The 8,217-nt window shown below is 48.0% G+C and overlaps 1 long non-coding RNA gene across 1 annotated transcript; it reads left to right on the forward strand.

Moving 5' to 3' along the window:
• Positions 1–1,012: 1,012 nt before the first annotated feature.
• Positions 1,013–7,285, forward strand: LOC101936779 (uncharacterized). Its single transcript, XR_006173287.2, has 4 exons — positions 1,013–2,364; positions 2,890–3,212; positions 4,512–4,556; positions 5,545–7,285. It is a non-coding gene; the product is annotated as an uncharacterized LOC101936779 (long non-coding RNA).
• The last annotated feature ends 932 nt before the right edge of the window (positions 7,286–8,217 follow it).

An 8,217-nucleotide genomic window follows, 5' to 3' on the forward strand; every position in this document is an offset into this window, starting at 1 on the left:
GGAGGTTAAGTCCATTAATGGCTATTAGCCAGGATGGGTAAGGAATGGTATCCATAGCCTCTGTTTTTCAGAGGGAGGAGGTAGATGGCAGGAGAGAGACCACTTGATCCTAACCTGTTAGGTTCACTCCCTCTGGGACACCTGGCATTGGACACTGTTGGTAGATAGGATATTGGGCTGAATGGACCTTTGGTCTGACACAGTATGGCCATTCTTGTATTCTGGGAAGAAAGTCCCAGCTTGCAGCTTCCTGAACAGGCTTGTTCCTTTCCGGACCAGCCTGCGATAATGTCAATGAAATGCCCACGGTTATCCAGAAGCGCCTGGAGAACCATAGAGAAATACTCCTTCCAATGTATGTACACGGAGGCTAGGTGGGCTGGTGCCAGAATTGGAATATGCGTCCCATCTATCGCCCCTCCTACTTAGGGAAACCCATTTGTGCAGAGCCAGCCACAATGTCACCCACATTACCCAAAGTCATGGTTTTTCTGAGCAGGATGCGATTAATGGCCCTGCAAACTTGCATCAACATGTTCCAACGGTAGACTTTCCCACTCCAAACTGGTTAGCGACCGATTGGTAGCTGTCTGGAGTTGCCAGTTTCCAGACTGCAATAGCCACTCGCTTCTCCACCGGCAGGACAGCTCTCAATCTCGTGTCCTTGTGCCGCAGGGTAGGGGCGAGCTCAGTACATAGTCCCATGAAAGTGGCTTTTCTCTTCCAAAAGTTCTGCAGCCACTGCGTGTCATCCCAGACTTGCATGACGATGTGATCCCACCATTCAGTGCTTGTTTCCTGAGCCCCAAAACGGCGTTCCACTGTGGTGAGCATGTCCGTGTATGCCACAAGCAAACTCGTGTCAGAAGCGTTATGTAAGTCGACATCATCATCGGACTCCTCACTGTCACTTTGTAGCTTACGGAGTAACTCGAATGCAATTCATGACATGCTGGCGAGACCCATCAGCATATTCCTTAGCAGTTCAGGATCCATTCCCACAGATCGAAAAGGAAGACAGAGTGTGCAGTACAAAAAACGTTGAAAGATGGCGCCAAATGTGGACGGAAGCACAGGGATTGCTGGGATGCGAAGCGCTGCACCACGGGGCATTGGGACAGGACTCAGAATGCCCCGCACCCCTGCCTCCTTCCCACAAGCCACAGCACCAGAATGGGAAGAGGTGCTCTGTGGGATAGCTGCCCATAATACACAACTCCCAATGCCGTTGCAAGAGCCACAAATGTGGCCATACCAGTGTGCTTGCAGCTGACAGTGTGAACACACTGCAGCGCTTTCCCTTATGCACTCTCCTAGGACTGGTTTAACTCACAGAGCTCTACATCTGCAAGTGTAGCCATGCCCTAAGTTTCCATTGCAGTTAATATGTTAATTTCTAGCCCCTGTGGCTTTCACAGAAATCCTCCCAAAGTGAACTGAATGTCATCCATGCTGTGCTGTCCACTGTGTCTGGTCATTTCTTGCAGTGTTAAAATGTTTGTTTCTTTTTTCTCCCCTGGCATCTCTGTCAATGTAGTGCTGATTCCCAGAGACCATGAATAACATAATATGCTGACTATGACAGACATGGAAACATCCCTTTCAGAGAGATAGGGGCCAAAGAGGAAGGTGTGAGAGAATCCTCTCCCTAGTAACCACAGGGTAGAATCAAATGTCAGAAATCTTTGGATTGTCAAAGAAGTTCTCCCTCCTGCACACTCGGCACTCCGTGAAAGGACCCCAGGCTCCTTTCATGTCCCTAACCAGATTTTTCCCATTTTTATACAGAAACAAACACAAACTGAGAGGCAGAAGATTGTGTCTGAATTTCAGGAACTGTGGCAGTTCCTGGAGGAACAAGGGCAACTCCTGCTGGCCCAGCTGGAAAAGCTGGACAAGGAGATTGTGAAGATACAAAATGAAAATGTCAGTAAACTATCCGAGCAAATTTCCCATCTCAGTGAGCTCATCGGTGACATAGAAGGGAAGTATCAGGAGCTAGTGAGTGAATTCCTGCAGGTGAGACTGTGTTAGAAACATCCCAGATGCCAACACAGGGACAGGACAGCTCCTGAATCCTGGGTAGTGGAGTCCAGCTGTCAGAGATCACAGTGTAACTCAACGTGTGCATTGTTGAAATATGAATGACTATTGGTCTTTGCAGAGACACAGACACATTGGTATTAGAGATGGAAAAGTCCCATTCGCTCAGTGAAACCATGGCCCTGGGGCCAAGGCAGGGCCGATTTTCCTTGTATTTACAAAATCCCTTCTCTGGAATCTGAAATGAGTGTATCAGGTGAGACTGAGGGGGTGTGTTTTTTCTCTCTTTCTCCTCTAGGACATCAGAAGCATCTTGAGCAGGTAGGTGACTTTTTCTCCCTCCCACACATACTTCACAATGATGGGAAAGAGTTTGGAGATATGTTAGAGCCGCATCTCCCCAGATCTCTACAGCAAAATGTGTTGAGACAGTCACATTTTGAATACAAATCTCTGTAATTAACTTAATCCTGAAGTTCTCACCATTTTATAGAAGTCTCTATAATTATCCATTCAGTGAGAAAGACTGACCAAAAGTGTTTCCTAGAGATGTCACATCCCTGGGGGACTGGCTGCCTCAGGATTGTGGGGATGGAATATGGGCCTTTCACTTCTGGGGCACTGGTTACCCTTCAACCCAAGACAGCAGTGACCCAGAGTCTTTCCCACCTGAGGACTGTTTGGAGAGCTGTGTGGAATAAGCTGGGGAGGGGAGAGTTGGTGTATCAGTCTAGTTCCCAGTGGACAGATTTCTACAACACTTAACATGGGAACCTGCTGTCCCTCAGAGCATGGAGGCTATGGAGTGACTTGTCCATGGAGACTCAATTTGTCTTTTATCCCCAGAGCTGATCTCTCCAGGCCAGAGGTGAAGAATATTAATGGGACCTTCAGCAGGAAGGTTTCACTGCCATGGCCTGTGCTGCACCTGCTCTGAGGCTGGGAGAAGTAGAGCAATTCTAATTCCAGGCCCATTAAAGCAGTGACTCACCAGCAAGAACTAATAATGAGTCAGTAAATGAAATAGAAGAAAGTGAAATTATTTGTCTCCAGGTGTGAGATGGGGAAGTTCCAGCAGCCAGTGGAGATTTTTCCTGAAGTGGAAAAGAGACTCGGCAATGTCTCCAAGAGAACTATTGCTCTAATGGAGACTCTGAGGAAATTCAAAGGTACTGAGACGGGATCTAGGGCCTTGGCTTCACTGGTGCTGTACAGCGCTGCAACTAGCTGCGCTCAGGGGTGTGAAAACGTCCCCCCCCCACCGAGCGCAGCGAGTGCAGCGCTGTAAAGCGCCAGTGTAATCAGCACCTGCAGCACTGCACGCTCACTCGCAGTGCTTCAAGCTACTCCCCTCAGAGAGGTGGAGTACATACAGCGCTGCAAGAGCTCTCTTGCAGCACTGGCGGCGCGACTACACTCGCGCTTCACAGCGCTGCCGCGGCAGTGCTGTGAATCCCCAAGTGTAGCCAAGGACTAGGAGGGGAAACTGGGATGATCCTCTGAGACTGTGGGAGGGAATGGAGCTCTGGCCAATTGATCAATAATTAGATGACATATCTATTGAATGAAAGGTGGAAAATAGAGAAATTGGACAGGAGTAGCAGGGGCGCAGGTGTCAAGACATGTCTCATTAATTCATGACTTACCAAAAATCACTACGTTGAGGCCCAAATTTAGCAAAATGGCCTAATTTTGGTCCCTGATTTTCTCTCCCAGCTACAAAACTTGCAAATCCTGTGGGGGTCACAGAAACAGGGATGCTACTCTGGCTGGACCTCAGGACTTCCCTAGCCTGTGCCAAAGTCTGCACGGGCCTCTGCAGCCACTGACTAGGGGAGTCACAAACTGCCCCCTTCTATTCCTTTGCCAGTTCAGGGGGAATCTGGGCCATTTTGCCAACCCTCTCCCAGCTCGAATTTCCACACTTATAAAATGATTTTATTGTTATTTGTATTTCAGTTTAAAGAGGACGAAGGCCCCATTGTGCTGAGCTCTGTAGAGCTGCTAAGTAAATAGACCCAACAGGCTTATAATTAAGAGCCCTGACCCTGCAAACTCTTAACATCCCATTAATGTCAAAGGGGCCAAAGTGTGTAAAGTTACATTCATGCTAAAGTCTTTGCAGGATCTGGGTCTAGGGTCTGACAAATGCAATAGGTGAATGATAGAAACCAGCTGGGGGCTGGAGCAAGGGAGGGGATGATGAGGAGAAAGTAAATCTCTCTTACAAATTGTATCTCCTAGGGTGGTTGTGAGACCTAATGGCTGCTGATTCCATTGCTGTGAGATGCCTGAATGAAAGAGGAAAAGGTTTCAGATTAGTTTATGTTTAAAGACTTGAGTGTGTCTCTGTCCCTCTATGTCAGTTTCTCTGTCAATTAAAACCAAGTTAGGTCAGTTAAGAGTGGGGATGCTGTTATAAATATGAAAGCAGAAAATCTCATCTCTTTTCTCCTTTCCCCCACCAGACACTCTGCCGTCTGAACTGGAGACAAAAAGAGGGGGATCCCTAGGTGAGGTTGCAGGTGGAGATTATCTTTATATTATGAGAAAATTACCATGAAAACACTTCGATGAAATTATACCTAAAGTTACCAACCAAACCAAAATCAACCATGACCACACAGCCCTAAAAATGAAAACATGAAATACTGAGGCGATCCCAAGCTGAACTCTCACAATCAATCCCGACACCAGCCTTTTTGCTGAGTCCATGCCCTCGCTGATGAACAAAAATACTCTCACTGAGCAGCATCCAAACACCCTTAACTCTGACCCTGGCATTTTCATAGACATTCACAGGACTTTTAATATTAAATTGAGAGGAATGAGTAGAGAGCTCTCTCCCCTGCAGGCTGACACGTCCCTCTCCTTTACCCTGGCGGAGGGGGTCTCCCCCATCACTCTTCGCCGACATCCTCCCTCTCCTGTGGGCAGGGCTGGGCTTCCCCATTGCAGCTTCTTATTCTTTCATGGATTGGGAAGATGCTCTCCCTCTGATGCTGGTCCCTTCTCTCTAGGCTAAGGATGGGGCTACTCCACTCAGTGCTACCTCCTACTCTCTGGGCTTGATTGACTCTTCTCCATTGGCTGCACCTTCCTCTCTGTTCCCTGGCCTGGGAGTGGAGGCTGCATTTAAGGGAGGGAGCTTCCCTCTGGCATTTAAAGCTCTTACCTCCCTCTTCTGCTCCCTCACCCAAAAAACTTCTGATGCCTTCCTTGCTGTGTCTCTGCTGCTGGGAGTGGATTAGCCCCAGCAGGGGAATCAAAGAGCTGAGTCTCTGCAAACCAATGAGAAACCAATGAAGTGCTTCCATTAAACAGAGTGAGGAACTGCAGTGACACCTCTGCTCAGTCTCAGGTGCCCCGGGGCAGAGGCAGCTTCCTGGGATCCAAGACTGTCCCAGCCAGAACAGAGCTGCTGGGGAGGGTGAGAAATGGACCCAGCCTCCCCCAGGGCTGAGCTCTGCCTCTAACGCTCTGATCCTTTCTCTCTCCTAGTGAATGTGACTCTGGATCCAGACATGGGTCATCCTGAACTCGCCCTGTCTGAGGATCGGAAAAGTGTGAGATGGGGACACACATGGCAGGATCTGCCCAACAATCCTGAGAGATTTGACACTGAGCTCTATGTGCTGGGGTGTGAGGGATTCACCTCGGGGAGACATTGCTGGGAGGTGGAGGTGGGGGATGGGCAATACTGGGCTGTGGGGGTGGCCAGAGAGTCTGTGAGGAGGAAGGGATGGATCAACCAAAGCCCTGAGGGGGGGGATCTGGGCTGTGTGGAGGTGGCAGAGTCAGTTCCAGACTCTCATCTCCCCTGATATCCGCCTGCCCCTGAGTCGGGTCCCCAGCAGGATCTGGGTTTGTCTGGACTGTGATCAGGGGCAGGTGACATTTTTCGATGTTGGTAACGAGGCCCCAATCTTCACTTTCCTGCCAGCCTCTGTCACTGAGGAGAGAATCCGCCCCTGGGTCCGGGTGTGGCTGGGATCCCAGCTCAGAATGTGTCCCTGAGACATGGGGTGGGGATATCCCACTGGGGACCCTGAAATTGGCCTCTCTAGCCTCATACTCCCTAGTCTCTATGACTCTGAAGGACTCCTGCTTTTACCATGTCATCTTCATGACCCTGTAGGCTCCGTGGTGTCTCTGGACTGTCAAACCATAGAGAGCAGTGAGTGGTTTCTCTATCTCAATCAATCTCATTACCCCAAGGATTGTGCAGCCTGTTTATCACTGTCCTCTATGGTCAGGAGGACTTGGGGGATCCTAGCTTAGTCAGTGTCACTGAGAGGGGGGAATAGCCCAGTGAGAATGAAAAGAAAAATAGGCTTCTCTAGCTGCAGTTTTCCCAGTCTATATGACCATGGAGGACTTCCGTCCCATTTATTTATATATATATAAGGCACATATAGTGGCATTAAGAAAACTGTTCTCAGTAGCTGTGGATCTCCTTTCTATACACTGTGGTTATTAAATCTCATTCTTAGCTCCTTTTACTTACCAACTTTCAGTTACATACTGTAAATAAAACATTACAAACAATTCTTCTTGTTTGTTTCACTTTAATATCCCAGATGCAGTTGTTGGGGGCAGAGTCCTGGGATTTGCTTCCTGACTTGGTTGTGTCCCCCCAGTACCCACAGGGAACATCGTGCCTCTAGGAGGAGTGTTTGGGTTGTACTGTGATGTGTCACTATCCAGCCTGTGCTCTGTCTCTTGTCCTGTACATACCCATATCAATCAGGAATTGCTCAGCTGTGCTCTGCAGAGAGGTGACTGGTTACGCAGGGTGCAATCCGTGAAGGGACTTAGGCAATGCAATGCTGAGCGTAACAGGGTCTAATTTTTAGGCAACTAGAAAATCACAGGAACAGCACTGTGACCTGCAAAGCTGAGTGAGGTGTCAAAACTCCCTATACAATGCATGGGCAACATAGGCACTTTACAATGTGATTCACAAAACCCAGCTCACTACGTGGGGAGCTATCTAAGCTAGCCAATGGGAGAGGGTGACGGGGAGAGGGGTGTCCTAATCCCTGCCCCTCTCTACAGCCAGATACCTAAATCTGGATTGCAGTGTGGTGTCTTCTCTGCTTAGTAATCCACAAATGGGAACGCACTGCCTGACATCAGGTGGCTCAGGCACCTAAGACGTTTCTTGCTGGAAGGAGTTAGGCACCTGCCTCACTGCACACAAAATTTATTGGGGGTGGTGGTGATGTCACCCACCTTATAACTTTTTGCCCCATGGTTAAAGCACTTACCTGTGATGTGGGAGACCCAGGTTCAATTCCTTCTGTCCAGCTGTCTAGAGACGCTCACGAATGTGAGTAACAGCCTCAGGGCAAACAGTTACAAACTAAGGCACAAAACCTATGCTGGGTGTGTGTTCTATATTTATATTACCCCTCTATATTATGCTCCTACCCCTGTGTCATAACTATAAAGGGAAGGGTAACAGCCCTCCTGTGTACAATACTATAAAATCCCTCCTGGTCAGAGACACGAAAATCCTTTTACCTGTAAAGGGTTAAGAAGCTCGGGTAACCTGGCTGACACCTGACCCAAAGGACCAATAAGGGGACAAGATACTTTCAAATCTTGATGGGGGGAAGGCTTTTGTTTGTGCTCTTTGTTTTGGGAGTTGTTCGCTCTTGGGACTAAGAGGGACCAGACATCAATTCATGCTCTCCAAATCTTTCTGAACAAGTCTCTCATATTTCAGATTTGTAAGTAACAGCCAGGCAAGGTGTGTTAGTTTTGTCTTTGTTTTCTCAAGTTGTAAATGTTCCTTTTGCTAGAGGGTTTACCTCTGTTTGCTGTAACTTTGAACCTAAGGCCAGAGGGGGTTCCTCTGGGCTCTTTGAATCTGATTACCCTGTAAAGTTATTTTCCATCCTGATTTTACAGAGATGATTTTTACCTTTCTTTCTTTAATTAAAAGCCTTCTTTTTAAGAACCTGATTGATTTTTCCTTGTTTTAAGATCCCAAGGCAGCAAAACCAGATCTAAGCTGATAGTTAAGCTTAGAGGTTCTCATGCAGGTCCCCACATCTGTACCCTAAAGTTCAGAGTGGGGAAGGAAGCTTGACACCCTGTTTCCTCTCCTGACTATCCATTTTTAATTTTTCCTCTATTGTATCACTCTTGGGGATGAAGGTATATATA

This window comes from Chrysemys picta, chromosome 12 (assembly GCF_011386835.1).
Source record: "Chrysemys picta bellii isolate R12L10 chromosome 12, ASM1138683v2, whole genome shotgun sequence".
NCBI lineage: Eukaryota > Metazoa > Chordata > Testudines > Emydidae > Chrysemys > Chrysemys picta.